The sequence below is a fragment of the Neophocaena asiaeorientalis genome, unplaced genomic scaffold (assembly GCF_003031525.2).
Source record: "Neophocaena asiaeorientalis asiaeorientalis breed wild unplaced genomic scaffold, Neophocaena_asiaeorientalis_V1.1 scaffold346, whole genome shotgun sequence".
Lineage (NCBI taxonomy): Eukaryota > Metazoa > Chordata > Mammalia > Artiodactyla > Phocoenidae > Neophocaena > Neophocaena asiaeorientalis.
The window spans coordinates 1,814,964-1,829,989 of record NW_020175400.1 but is presented as its reverse complement, the minus strand read 5'-3'; the positions used below and the strand labels follow the sequence as shown (position 1 = coordinate 1,829,989).

The window sequence follows — 15,026 nt, the reverse complement described above, 5'->3', positions numbered from 1 at the left end:
AAAAAAAAAAAAAAAAGAGAAGTGGCTAAAGACAAAATTTCAATGGGAGTTCCCTGGTGGCCTAGTGGTTAGGATTCCAAGCTTTCACTGCTGTGTCCCGGGTTCAATCCCTGGTCTGGGAACTGGGATCCCACAAGCCACGTGGCCAAAAAATAAAAAAAAATTTCAGACATCAGTTTATGCAGGGAGGTGCTGGTAAATGTTTTTTATTTGTTTTTAGCGGTATGCGGGCCTCTCACTGTTGTGGCCTCTCCCGTTGTGGAGCACAGGCTCTGGACGCGCAGGCTCAAGCAGCCATGGCTCACAGGCCTAGCCGCTCTGCGGCGTGTGAGATCTTCCCAGACCGGGGCACGAACCCGTGTCCCCTGCATCGGCAGGCAGACTCTTAACCACTGCGCCACCAGGGAAGCCCAACTGGTAGATGTTTTTAACAACCAGGGTGTGTGTGTGTTGATTTATAGCATTTCTGTGGTGTAGATACTTCCACCATGGCCAATGTCTAACTACCAACATAATGTCACTGAACACAGAGTTGCATAGTATTTCTACCAGATAGATACAATAACTAAATATCCTCAAGAGAAGAAATACTACAGTAAAAATGAAGTGATGAGTTTTGAGTCTTTTAATATGTTTTATTTAATTGTAAGTTTACATAACTTAATTTTTAAAAGTGGCTATGTTTAATAACTGGCTGACAAAATTCCTGAAAGTTTAATGATTTGTTCTCATAAGCCTGTATAAGCTGGCTGCAGCCACCACTGAATTAGCCCACGGGTTCTCATTTGGATCCTGTTATCTTGGACAAATAGCATTCGTGTTTAAGTTCAGGACCTGGCAACTGGACAAGTGCTAAGGGTAGGTTCAACGTACTTCTTAAGGACCAGTACTCGTTCCCCTGGTAACAGTGTCCCTTCCCCCAGGACACAGCCCAAAAGGTGACCTTTTACTTCCCTGGCTCTAAACTGTTTATCATTCTGACCCACCAGCACCTCCCCCAACTTCAGGGCAGACTGTCTCAGGAATGCCTGGGACATGCACGTAGGGCATCGTGGCTGGCCACCTGCTGAACCCACGTCAGGTGCTTACAAGGTCAGCCAGATGGCCAGAAGGAGAGCAGAAGGCCTGAGAAGGAGCTGCCGGCTCCTGGGCTCTCAGCCCTATGGCATCTGCGCTGTTGGGCTAGGAATGCCCTTGGCAAATATACCCCATTGGTCCACTGCCCTCCTATGTTTCAAAACCTGGATCCAAACTACCATTTCTCAGTTTAACCTCACTTCTCCCCATTGCTTCTCTACCCCTGCAAATAACAGAGCCATAATGTTCACAAGTACGGGCACTGAGTGCTTGTTCTAGAATTATCCCCCTTAAGCGTCATAACAACCCTATGAAGTAGGTACTATTCTTATCCCAGTTCTGTGAATGAGAAATCCAAGACTTGGGGTGGTGTGCTCATTTGCCCACAGTCATAGAGGAAGGACCTGGTGTTTTTCCTTTCTCCCTCAACTGTCTTCCTTCACGTGGTAGCCTCAGTTCATACATGCTTATTTTGCATTCTTCAACATGTTGCTTCCTCCTAAATGTTCTCAGCCTAGGGACGGTGGTGGAAGCCATGGGTCTGAAAAGATTGCTCAAGGAGAGAGTGTGCTGTGAGGATGGAGAAGAGGAGGGGAGGAGGGAGCGGTGATGAGACCCTGATGGGCACCTACACCCGAGGGCCCCTGAGGAAGAGGAGACCCAGAAGGGCTGTCACAGAAAATGTGAGATAGCCAGGGGATGGACCGCAGTGCGGAAGTTACAGAGTGGATGAGGAAAGGAGCACCGAGAGGTGTCCCCTGGATTTAGCCGTCCAGAGACATCCGTGACCTTGGCAGGGGCCGTTCCTCCATTGCTCTGCTGGATGGTGAGGAGGCTGCAGCAGGGAAAGCAGGAACTCAGCAGGTGGGTTGAGGAAAGGCTGGGAGCTAGTAAAGTGGGTCAGCCAGTGTAGACCTCTCTTTCAAGATGAAGGAAGCAGCCTGCACGCTGCGTCGACCTGGCACCTCGGCTTCCGCACCGGGATACCGGGCTCGGGTTCCCTGGTGGGATGGTGCCGCGGTGCCAGGTGACGGCCTGGAAGACGAGCGTGTTTCTAAAGGCACCTGTGATCTTTGCCCTTACTTCTCAGATTGTTCGTTTCTAAGAAGACAAGTTTTCAATTTAAAAAGGAGGAGGGAGCTGTGATGGTTGCTGCCTAGTGGCCTCTTTTTCCTCTGACGAGTGGGAGGCAGAGAGCGAGGGGGATGAATAGTCGGGAGCACTAAGGAGGGTGATGGAGTTTATGACAACCAGTTTGGGAGAATTGTAGAAGGAGGTTGGCAAGAGGTGAGCTGAAGTAGGAAGTAACACATGTGCAGGGGGACAGTCCCCACAGGAGTCCTTGCCCAGCACCACAGACAGGCTTCTTTGTGAATGCTGGTGTGTCTAGCCCTTAAGCTCATTAAGTTCATTCCCCATCAACTTTCTTACTGCTTTTGCCACCAGGAGGGGACAGTCTCTCCCGATACTAAGGACAGCTCACTGTGACTCCCAGTAAGAACGTCATGAGGGTGTTTCAGGATTTCTTTCCAGAAAGTTTACAGGGAGAAGCCAGTTGTCTGTAACCTGGAAAAGGGCTCTCACCAGACATGGAATCAGCCAGCACCTTGTTCTTGGACTCCCAGCCTCCAGAACTGTAAGAAGTAAACGTTATCTGTTTCAGCCGCCAGTCTGGGGTAATTTGTTACAGCAGCCTGAGCTGACTGGGACAACATGCATAGTAACCCTATGCGCAGAATGAAGAAGTGAGTCGTTTTGCCCAGAACAGAGCAGGACTTCCAGCTCCGGATCAGTGAATTTTCCACTGTGTCACGGGAGGTACTGCAAGGTGCCGTGTTCTCCCAAAGTCTCCCCTCACTTAATTAAATAGAAAACATGTCCTTGGAACTGGCCTCCCTGGACTCAGCATAGATATAGGAATTCATCAGAAGCATTAGCCCTTTTCCTTTGAACCAGATTTACCTCTTCAGTCATTTAAACCTGAGTTTCATTAGGAGGTAATTAGGTTTCCTCTCTGATCAATTGGTGGTGGTTACACAGAAGGCCCACCTGGAAAAGTCCTGTGATCAATTAGCCAGGTCTGCCAGGGGCAAGGCAGAGGGAGAGTTAAGACCTGTGCACTAAATATATGCCCAAGATGGTAAGAAGTGGAATCAGTGATAGACATTAGGATTACCTTTGCAAAAAAGCTCAGAAAGGAAAGAGATGAAAGATTCTACGGAAGTCTAGGTTTTTCAGTCTCCTGGGTGAATAGTTGAGGGTGGTATGCTTGCCGATTGAGAAAGTTTATGTCTATTTGGGGGAGTCAAGGCAGGGGTGTCCAGAAGGGAGAAGCACAAACAGCAGCTCTTGGAGTTTGGACACCCCCATCCCCTCCCCCGTACCACTCCCACTCTGCCCCCCACCCCAACCTTGAATTCAGCGTACAGTGAGCAGGGCAGTTACCAAGATTCCTGGGCAAAGTTTCCTCTTGGCACGCAGACCTGAAGAGATCAGAGAGGCCAAGGGTGTGTTGAAATAGCCTGACAGGATGAATGCTGAGTTTGTCTTCCTGGCAGCGGCAGGCACAGGATGTACCAAATACAGCCTGGTCCTTTGCTCTAGATACAAATGAATCTAGATTTTGTGGGGCCTGAAGCTTACACAGTTGGGTTGGCTGGGCAGGGAATTCTTTTTAAGAAAATAATACAAAATTAGGTAGACCCCTTGGAAGGGGCCTATGTGAGTGAGGGATCCTGAAGCTTAAGCTTCAGAAAGGGGTATGTGTGGAGAAGAAAATAAAATAGTATGAGGAGATAAAGCATAAGGAAGGGGAGGCTACTCTGGACTGAAGTAGTCAGGAGAGGTTGACTTCTGAGCCGCAAACCAAATGACAAGGATCTGTGCGAAGAGCACTCTGATCAGAAGGAACAGCAAGTGCAAAGGCCCTGAGGCTGAAACGGTCTTGGAATGCTGGGACCAGGAGAAGATCAGTGTGTCTGGCGTATGGTGAGCTAGGGGAGAGGGATGGGTGGTGAGTTAAGAAGAACAGGCAGGGACTGGTTCACATTGGGCCTTGAAGGCCTGGTAAGGACACCATTATTCCAGGATTGGTGGGAGGCTATTGAAAGCTTTTTTTTTTCTTCAATATTTATTTATTTGGCTGTGCCGGGTCTTAGTTGTGGCATGCAGGATCTTCATCGCAGCATGCGGAATCTAGTTCCCTGACCAGGGATTGAACCCGGGCCCCCTGCATTGGGAGCATGGAGTCTTAACCACTGGACCACCAGGGAAGTCCCTATTGAAAGCTTTTAAGTGAGGCTAAATATAAAAAGAGCATTATGGTGGTGTGTGGATAATGGCTTGCAGAAAATTCTAAAGAGGGTAGCCAGTGGAAGGTGGAGGTGTGTCAGCAGGACCTGGTCCTTCCAGGTCTGACAGTCAGGGGGACAGCCACTGGGACAGAGGGGTGGTTCCTCCGGTTTCCTCTGAGGCTCCCTCTGATGAGCCTCTCCCAATTACTGTCACTCACATTGACCCCACAGAGCAGTTTGGGAACAAAAGGGCTGCTCTGTATCTGCACTGCTGGACTTCATGGTCTGGACAGCTTCTGAAGTCCTGGGTCAAACCCATGGGCTAGAGACAACCTCAAGGTACCCTTAGCAACCTCCAGGGACCTCAGGAGTGAGCACCCTTGTTTCCAGAACATCTGACAGCCACGTTTGGGGTGGAAGGGAAGGACGCCCCCTGAGCACCCCGCTGCGGTCTGGCTGGGACAGCGGTGGCCATACGCCCTCTCCTCCGCCTCCAGAAGGCTGATCTCCGTGGGAATCTCTGAGGTGCTCCAACCATAGAAACATGCCACACAGGGGAAGAGGAAGAAGGAATTGTATTGCTGCAGGTGGCTAATGAATAGGTCTGCCCTGGGGCCAGCAGGGAAGGAAATGTGGAGTGGGAAGAGCATCTTCAAGCCAGGGAAGCAGGGGGGCCATGGGGGCCTGCGGAGCTGAGCATCAGTGAATATGGCGTGTGCTTGGGACGCCTTGGCCTCTCGCAGGTTCCTCCCCTCCCCCACTGAATCTGCAGGGACTAAGGGCCTCCCTGGACAAGGCCAGGACAACATCTTTGCATGCCCTGGAATCTAAGACAAGAAACCGGTGACTTCCCTGGTGGTCCAGTGGTTAAGACTCCGCACTTCCACTGCAGGGGGGCATGGGTTCGATCCCTGGTGAGGGAACTAGGATCACGGATGCCCAGCGGCACAGCCAAAAATAAATAAATAAAATAAAATATTTTTTTAAAATGTTATCTTAAAAAAAAAAGACAAGAAGACAATCAATACGGTAGCCTAACTGGGACTTGGGAATGGGAAGACCCAGGAGGTGAAGAGCTGGTCTCCCGGTGGAGTCTGCTGCTGGAGTGGATTTGGGTTTGAGCACGGAGTTTGAGATATCCAAACAAAGGGCTTGGGGCCAGGTCAGAGTGATTCTTAGGGGACCAAGAGGAAAGTGTTTGCCCACAGTTCAAGTAATGAGAGGAGATACAGAGACAGAGAGAGGCAGAGAGGGAGTTAAACTGTAAAAGAGGAGGTAGAAAAACACCTTGATAAACTTGCGAAAATGGTTAATTGGTCATGGGATCCCAGCAGACCTCTCTAAAATGGAACAATAGTTCGGGTGTTGCTGGGGATTCCCAGAAAAAAACCAACCAACCAACCATCAAACAAAGAAACAATGGAAATAAAGATGCAGATGTGAAGAATGGACTTGAGGACATGGGGCGGGGGAAGGGTAGGTAAGTTGGGACGAAATGAGAGAGTGGCATGGACTTATATACACTACCAAATGTAAAATAGATAGCTAGTGGGAAGCAGCCGCATAGCACAGGGAGATCAGAACGGTGCTTGGTGACCATGTGGACATGGGTTTGATTCCTGGTCCGGGAAGATCCCACGTGCCGTGGAGCAGCTAAGCCCATATGCCACAACTACTGTGCCTGTGCTCTAGAGCCCGCAAGCCACAACTACTGAACCCACATGCCAAAACTACTGAAGCCTACGCACCACAGCTACTGAAGCCCTCGCACCTAGAGCCCGTGCTCCACAACAAGAGAAGCCACCACAATGAGAAGCCCAAGCACCGCAGCGAAGAGTATCCCCGTGCTCACCACAACTAAAGAAAGCCCACGAGCAGCAACAAAGACCCAACGTAGCCAAAAATAAATTAATTAATTATTTTTTTTAAAAAAGGTTTCAACCACAAAAGAAAGGCGTGGGGGCGCAAACGACTTGAATAGACATTTCTCCAAAGATAGTATGTAAAAGGCCAGTAAGCACATTAAAAAGTTGATCAACATCTCTAATCACTCGGAAAATACAAATTAATACCATTTAACACACATTAGGATGGCTACTTTTAAAAAAAGAAGAAAAAAAAATGTGGGTGTGGATGTAGAGAAATTGGAACTCTTTTTTTTCTTCTTTTGGGTGCACCGCATGGCTTGCAGGATCTTAGCTCCTGACCAGGGATGAACCTGGGCCACAGCAGTGAAAGCGCCAAGCCCTAACCACTGGACTGCCAGGGAATTCCCAGAACTCTTTTTTTGTTTATTGAGGTATTAGTTGATGTACAGTATTGTATAAGTTTCAGGTGTACAACAGTGATTCACAATTTTTAAAGGTTATATTCCATTTATAGTTATTTCAAAATATTGGCCATAGTCTTATAGCTTATTTATTTTATACATAGTAGTTTGTGCCTCTTAATTCTCTACTCCTATCTTGCCCCCCACTTCCCATTGGTAAGCACTAGATTATTCTCTATATCTGTGAGTCTGTTTCTTTTTGTTATATTCACTAGTTTGTTTTATTTTTTAGATTACACATATAAATGATATCATATAGTATTTGTCTTTCTCTGACTTATTTCACTTAGCGTAATATCCTATAGGTCCACCCATGTTGTTGCAAATGGCAAATTCTCATTCTTTATGGCTGAGTAATATTCCATCGTATATATATACTACATCTTCTTTATCCATTCATCTGTTGATGGACCCCTGGGTTGCTTCCATATCTTGGCAATTGTAAATAGTGCTGCCATGAACATTGGGGTGCATGTACTTTTTCAAATTAGTGTTTTCGTTTTTTAGGATATATACCTAGGAATGGAATTGCTGGGTCATATGGTAGTTCTGTTTTTAGTTTGTTGAGAAACCTTCATACTCTTTTCCACAGTGACTATACCAATTTACATTCCCACCAACAGCATATGAGGATTCTCTTTTCTCCACATCCTGATATGGAGATAGCCATTCTAACAGGTGTGAGGTGATATCTCATTGTGGTTTTAATTTGTATTTCTCTAATGATTAACGATGCTGAACATCTTTTTATGTGCGTGTTGGTCATCTGTATGTCTTCTTTGGAAAAATGTCTATTCAGGTCTTCCACCCGTTTTTCAATCAGGTTGTTTTTTTTTTATGTTGAGTTGTATGAGTTGTTTATATATTTTTGATATTAACCCTTATCAGTCATATCATTTGCAAATATTTTCTCCCATTCTATAGGTTGTCTTTTCAGAAATTGGAACTTTTATGCACTGTTGGTGAGAATGTAAAATGGTACAGGCACTGTAGAAAATAGCATGGCAGTTCCTCAAAAACTAAAAATAGAATTACCATATGACCCAGCAATTCTGCTTCTAGATGGACACCTAAAAGAACTGAAAGCAGTGTTTGAAAGAGATATTTATATACCCATGTTCATGGCAGCATTAATCACAACAGCCAAAAGGTGGAAGAAACCCCAGTGTCTACTAATGGGTGAATGGATAAACAAAATGTGGTTATACATACAATGGAATGTTATTCAGCCTTTTTTTTTTTTTTTTTTGGTATGCAGGCCTCTCAGTGTTGTGGCCTCTCCCGTTGCGGAGCACAGGCTCCGGACGCACAGGCTCAGCAGCCATGGCTCACGGGCCCAGCCGCTCTGCGGCGTGTGGGATCTTCCCGGACTGGGGCAAGAACCCGTGTCCCCTGCATCGGCAGGCGGACTCTCAACCACTGCACCACCAGGGAAGCCCTATTCAGCCTTAAAAAGAAAGAAAATTCTGACACATGCTACAACATGGATTAACCTTGAGGACATTATGCTAAGTGAAATAAGCCAAACGTAATACAGTATGTTTCCACTTACATGGGGTACCCAGAGTAGTCAAATTCATAGACAGGAAATAGAATTGTAGTTGCGGGGGCTGGGGGAATGGAAAGTTATTGTTTAATGGGTACAGAGTTTCGGTTTGGGAAGATGAAAAGAATTCTGGAGATGGATGGTGGTGATGGTTACAAAACAAGGAGGATGTACACCTAGAAATGGTTAAGATGGTAAATTTTATGTTATGTGTATTTTACCACAATTTTTTTAAAAAGTCCCTTCCCACTGCTACTCCGTCCCTGCCACTGGGAATTCCTCACTAGACACAAAACTCCCAGGCTGAGGCTCCTGCTATTTTTTTCTGGCCCCTTTTCATTTTTCTGACCTTCTCCCCTGTCTTCTCTCTTTTGGGGGGTCCCTTTCCCCAAGTTCTTGTTAACGACCCCTGTAAAGCTGTTTAGTTCCTCATGTGTTTAACCATGCCCTGGCACCTCCCCTTCCTCAACCAAAGTGGCTGATCCAGATATTTTCCAAAACAAAAACTGTTCTCACCCTGCTAAATGCATTGAAAACGTGGCCTCCTGAGAAACTGAGTCGTCCAAGTCCACAGCTGAGACTCCATCTTCTCTCCACCAGCTGCCAGGACTTGGGTAGACCTGGGGGCCCCAGGAGTGAATTTGTCAGAGTAAAAGCTGCTCTGGGCAACCTCTTGGCAGCCTGCTAACAGCCCCTGCTGGCAACGTTCCATCTGTCTGAGCATCACAGATCAAGCCTCAGAAGTGCAGGGCCTGAGGAGAAAGCAGAGAATGATGATGGCAAAGAGGGATCCCCAAACCCAGGCCAGGTGAACTCAGTGCAGGATGCAGAGGTGCTTGGGGACCACAGTTGCAGGGGTGACAGGAGGTGATGGAAGACTGGACCTCGAGAAAGTCTACACCTGCGTGTGTGTGTGTGTCTGTGTCTGTGTGTGTGTGTGCGCCCATGTGTGTAGACATCCCTGGAGAGGTCTTGGGGGTGGTGAAGATTAAAGGAAAGACCGGGAGCTCTCCCAATGGGTGAATATGACAAAATCCTGCAGGGAAACAGACAATGCATTTCCAGGCATAGATCTCCAAAGCAGAAGCAGGAGAGGGCGCCTGAGAAGTCTTCAGAACAAAAACCGCCACTTGATAAGTGCTTACCAAGTGCCAGGCGCTAAACACTGATGGTAGCTTCAGTTACTCCTGCTACACGCCAGGCAGGCCCTGTTCTAAGCCAGCTGTCTGATAAGCATACAGTGCCAGCACATATATAATTTAAAATATTCTAGTAGCTGCATTTTATTTTATTTACTGTTTAAGAAGTACGAACAGGGGACTTCCCTGGTGGTGCTGGATAAGACTGCACACTCTCAATGCAAGGGGGCCTGGGTTCGATCCCTGGTCAGGGAACTAGATCCCACATGCATGCTGCAACTAAGAGTTCACATGCCGCAACTAAGGAGCCAGCGAGCCACAACTAAGGAGCCTGCCTGCCGCAACTAAGACCTGATGCAACCAAAAATAAATAAATAAATAAATAAGAAATACAAACAGAAATTAGTAATATGTATACCTAATGTACACATGGGTGATACCTAAGGGGAAAATTAGTAACTGCTCTGTATTTTTAAAAGTTTTTTTAAAGTGAAATTAACTGTAAAATATATTCTATTTAATCTAAAAGATGCAAAATATTAATTATCAGTGAGATGTTTCACACTCTCTTTTCTTATTAAGTCTTCAAAATCCGACGTGAATTTACGCTTAACGGCACATCGCAGTTTGAAGGAGCCACATTTCAAGTGCTCAACGGGTGCAGCTGGCTGATGGCTACTCTACTAGACAGAGTAGTTTAGATATATTAATTCTCAATATATGTACTTTAGATACATTAATGCACTGAGTTCCCATCATCATGCTTTTGTAATCCTCATTTTACAGAGGGCAGAAGCACTTTGCCCAAGGCCACCCAGGAGGAAGGTGGCTGAGCCACGACCTGAACCACCAAGCTCAGCAAGTGTGGGCTGGGGATCTGGTCTCCTAACCGCTGTGCTGTGCTGTCACCATTACGTGTCTCATCTCCCTTAGGACTTAAAGAAAAAAGCTGCCTGCTCTTATTCTCTCTGCTTTACAGAGTGGGAACTGAGGATAAGAGAGCCTAAATGGTCTTGCCCTGTAGGTGGTCCCAGTGGGATCTGAACCTACCTGGAGCGAAAACTTGGGAGACATCACCTCACACTGCAGTGCATTCCAGGGAAGGAAAGGGTGTGACTACCTGCATTCCACACTGAAGGTTAAATCCGCTTTGAAAAGTTCAAAGGAGGGACTTTCCTGGAAGTCCAGTAGTTAAGACTCTGCGCTTCTACTGCAGGGGTCATAGGTTTGATCCCTAGTCGAGGAAATACGATCCCACGTGCTGTGCAGCACAGCCAAAAAAAAAAAAAAGTAATTCCTGAACCTGTGCGTTTCTCATGACCAGCGATAACCTTCAGTGTGAAAATTTGAAAAGCCAAGAGCTTGTATCATTGCCATATCAAAGTGCCAGAGACTGGGTGGCTTAAACAGCAGAAATTTATTTTCTTACTGTTCTGGAGGCTAGAAGTCCAAGATCAAGGTGTTGGCAGGGTTGGCTCCTCCTGAGGCTTCTGGGTTTGCAGATGGCCATTTTCTCCCTGGGCTTCCCTCTATGAGCATCTGTGTCCTAATCTCTTCTTATAAGGACACCAGTCATATTGGATTAGGGCTCACCCTAATGACCTCATTTTCACTTAATTACCTCTTTAAAAGCCCTGTCTCCAAATACAGACACATTCTGAGGTACGGGAGGTTAGGACTTCAACATACAGATTTGAGGGACACTATTCAGCCCATAACACATGTGTTATATTTCTGTGATTACCAAAGCAACATATGTTCACCATAGAACATTTCCAGAGATTAAGACACTAAGGTAATAATCTCTGCAAAGATCATTCTTTTTCGTAGTTTTTTGTAAAGTATATAAAGTGAAAGTGAAAGCCTACCCCTTTGTCTCCACTTCTACCCCCTCCTCCCCAAAGAACACGACTGTAATAATGAGGGGCACATCTCACACCTTTTCTGGGCTTGTACAAGCTGCTGCCAGGAATGGCCTTATCCGAGCATCCCTACCTGGTCATGCCATGTTCTACATGGTCACCTGTTCCTGGAGAAAACATCCCTTGTGCTGGAGGGTGCTGTGGGTTAAATCTTTCTTCACATTCACAATGATTCTATAATTGTATTGTAGGAGGGTATACAAACTGTTCATCATTAGAGCTTAGATTTAAAAGGAAATTGTATAAAGAAGGCATATGAGGATAAGGGAGACCTGTCGGAATAGCTTCCGTAAGGCACTGAAATGTTTTGTTTTTAAGGGTGTGACTGGGATTTTTTTTTTTTTAATTTTTATTGGAGTATAGTTGATTTACAATGTTGTGTTAGTTTCTGGCACTGAAATGTTGACTGTGCTTGACCTTAGGTATAGGGGGCAGTATATTATTTTTCCTTACTCCTTCTTCCTACTTAGCTGGATTTTCTACATTTTCTTAAATGAGTTTATATTACTTTTTATAATGGAGGAAATAAACAACTGTAATAGAATACTGCCAGGGAGAACAATGAAAAGGAGCTTTTAGTTCTCTTCAGAGCAAGGAGATGAAAGAAAGAGCAGGCCTGCTGCTAGATGCTGGGGGCAGAATGCTGGAAGGTGGGAACTCATCAGGCGATGGGGCCTTTGCCTTTCAGACCTGGAGGAGAAGTGTGTGTATGAGTGAGTACCGTCGGGGAGGAACTAGCTCTTAGCTAGTCCCAGGTGGGTTAGAGAGTTTGTAAATGAGCTCCTGGCTCCTTGAAATAATGTTCTTTGGCCTGGACTCATTATATCCCCGTCACTGGGCAATGGGACTCTGAGTCACTGCCTGTGGTTTTTGAGATATTACAACAGAAAATGAGCTGGAAGGTTGGAGAGGGTCAAAAGGCCATTCCCGATATTAAAAGGAAAGAACGTGGAGACTTCAAACATTGAGTCAGAGGGCTGAGCAGGAATAAAGAGGTGATTTGGCAAGCCCCAGAAAAGGAAGCAATGATTCCTGAGAGCCAGAATGGGTTCACCAGCCTCAGCTCCACAGCACCCTTGGCTTGAAATGCTAGATGCACGTATCCTTGGGTTCAGCAGGTCTCCAAATAGACTTCTTGTTGTAGTCTTGTAGTGGAGAGGGAGAAGTACAGGGTAGATACCAGTATAAATCAGTCGGACGGTAGCAGATTGAATTATCAGAGCCCCCAAATCAGTGGACTGATTGATGTCAAGGTCTATGTTGAAAAGCTCTGGGGACTTCCATGGGGGTCCAGTGGTTAAGACTCCGAGCTTCCACTGCAGGGGGTGCATGCTGCAAGGTGCGGCCAAAAAAAAAGCCTCTGTCCTGTTCAACATTTTTAATCAATTGCTAGGGATTGGGGTACAGCAGAAACCAAAAAAGGCACACCCCTGCCCTCATGGAGTTTATAAACTGGTATAATCTATTCGTTTATTAAGGAAAATTTGTTTTTGTTTTAAGGAAATACAACCACTTCTTTGACCTCATTGAGAGACGTATATGTAGCTCATGTAGCTATGCAGTCGTAGTTTACAGGACTTTGCTGCCCAACAGGTGAGACAGGTCACAAATTTCTGCACTCAGGTAGAGCCTGCAATGCCCTAGAGCAGTGTGACTGGGCAGCGTGTCCATGCAGGTGAGACACAAGTCACTCCCCCAGGCGCAGCCCCGAGCTGAGGCTACTCTTTCACTCACTGCAGGAGACCCCACTGCCTATCCACTCAGCAGCCATTTCTCACCCCTTCCTTTTTAAAAATGCCACCATCCTCCTGCCTCTGGTTTCCACCTCTCTTCCCTGTATCCATATGCCTCAGTGAACATTGCCCCCACCCCAGGAATGACCCCATTGGCCTAAGGGGAATCCTATGCCCCTTGAGGTGATTGGTTCAGGAAAGGACATGTGACCCAATCTGACCAATGTCCTGAGGGGAAGTCCAGGGAAAGGGGGAGGGTGACTTCTGGGAAGTTTTCTTCCTCTTAAGAGAAAGCCACAGTGTACCAGTTAGGAATGTGTTCATCAGCAAGTAAGAGAACACACCCCCCTCCGCCCACACCCTGACAAATAATAATTTAAGAGTGAAGATATTTAATGAGCTGTGTACAAACTCTGGAGGTAGGTGGTTCCTGGTGTTGGTTTAGTGGCTCCAATAATATTAGGATCAACATCTCTGTGACTGTCTTTGTCTTTCATTTATGGTGTCAAGAAGGCTGCCACTCCAGCCATTCTGTCCATGTTAAGGCAGGAAGAAAGGGGCTATGCCAGTGACACCTGTGCTTTTTCTAACCAAATCTTTCCCAGAAATTTCCTCGTACTCTCCCACTTTCGTCTCATTGGGCAGGACTATGTCCCATGGCTGCTCCTCACTGCAAAACAAACTGGGAAAGTCAGTTTTTAGCCCTTCTTGTCCAAAGAAGAAACAGGATGGGCATTCCCTGGCGGTGCAGTGGTTAGGACTCGGTGCTTCCACTGCAGGGGGCCCAGGTTCGATCCCTGGTCAGGGAAATAAGATCCCACAAGCTGCACGGCGAGACCAAAAAAACAAACAAAAATAAAGAAGAAGCAGGAAAGGGAGAAGGGGGTTGGAAAGTGGAACTGGGTTAGCTACAAACAGAAAGTGACAAACCTAATTTCTGAACATCTCAATGTCTAGAACTGCTGCTGCCATCCTGGTTCCAGCCTGAGCAGGAAGCAAGCACTAAAAAGGCCAGAGCAGAGAGATGGAAAAAACCCTGCGTCCAAGGTCAACAACCCAAATGGAAAGTGAGAAAAGTAGGTGAAGACAAAGTTCACAGAAAAGGAAAAACAAGTAAGTAGCCCTTAAGCATAGGAAAAAATGCTCAACTTCACTCATAGTAAGAGCAATTAAAATTGAAATAAGACTGTTATACCACTTTTCACCTATCAGATTGGCAAAAATCCAAATGTTTGACAATACATTCTGTTGGTAGGGCTGTGAGGAAGCAGGGACTCTCATGCATGAAGGGCAAAATGGCACAATCTCCTGTGTCAGGGAAGGAGTGAACAAAGGAACACATGAACTGGGGTCTTTATGTCCTCACTGAGATGCTGTATCAGCTTACCTGGAAACCACCCTCTCGTGGGACTTCCTATTAAATGACACAATAAATGTCCTCACTGATTAAACCAGCTTGAGTACGGTTTCTGTTACCTAGAGCCAAAAATATCCCAAATGATGCCCTGCCCCCCACCCTGAGCCCAGGAGCAAAGTTGTTCTGTCCAGAAGCCAGATCACAGAGTCTAATTGAGTCATTCAGGGACTAGCCAAATCCAAACAGGTACAGGTCCAAATGCTGAGGTCATCAATGACAGCAAAATCCCCCCCAGAGAAAGGGCCACAGGCTGTTCCAAAAGCGGTGGGTGGGCAACTGCCTAGGGTAATATACAATCCTTACGGTCATGAGAGGGGGCTGCAGCCTGAGTGGTTAAAAGGTCTGGTGGAGGGGCTTCCCTGGTGGCGCAGTGGTTGAGAGTCCGCCTGCCGATGCGGGGGACGCGGGTGCGTGCCCCGGTCTGGGAGGATCCCACATGCCGCGGAGCGGCTGGGCCGGTGAGCCATGGCCGCTGAGTCTGCGCGTCCAGAGCCTGTGCTCCACAGCTGGAGAGGCCACAACAGTGAGAGGCCCACGTACCGCAAAAAAAAAAAAAAAAAAAAAAAAAAA

The 15,026-nt window shown here is 46.6% G+C and overlaps 1 protein-coding gene across 3 annotated transcripts in view; it reads left to right on the top strand.

Annotated features, from left to right (window-relative positions):
* SEMA4B (semaphorin 4B) overlaps nucleotides 1–15,026 on the top strand; it is a 91,471-nt gene that overhangs the window by 18,804 nt on the left and 57,641 nt on the right. For 2 of the 3 annotated variants that reach the window (XM_024766458.1, XM_024766457.1), the window contains exon 3: nucleotides 13,997–14,152. The gene's annotated coding sequence lies outside the window, so the exon portion shown is untranslated. Of the gene's footprint in view, nucleotides 1–3,920; nucleotides 4,066–13,996; nucleotides 14,153–15,026 lie in introns of those variants that run through there. The other variant, XM_024766460.1, reaches the window with a different exon arrangement.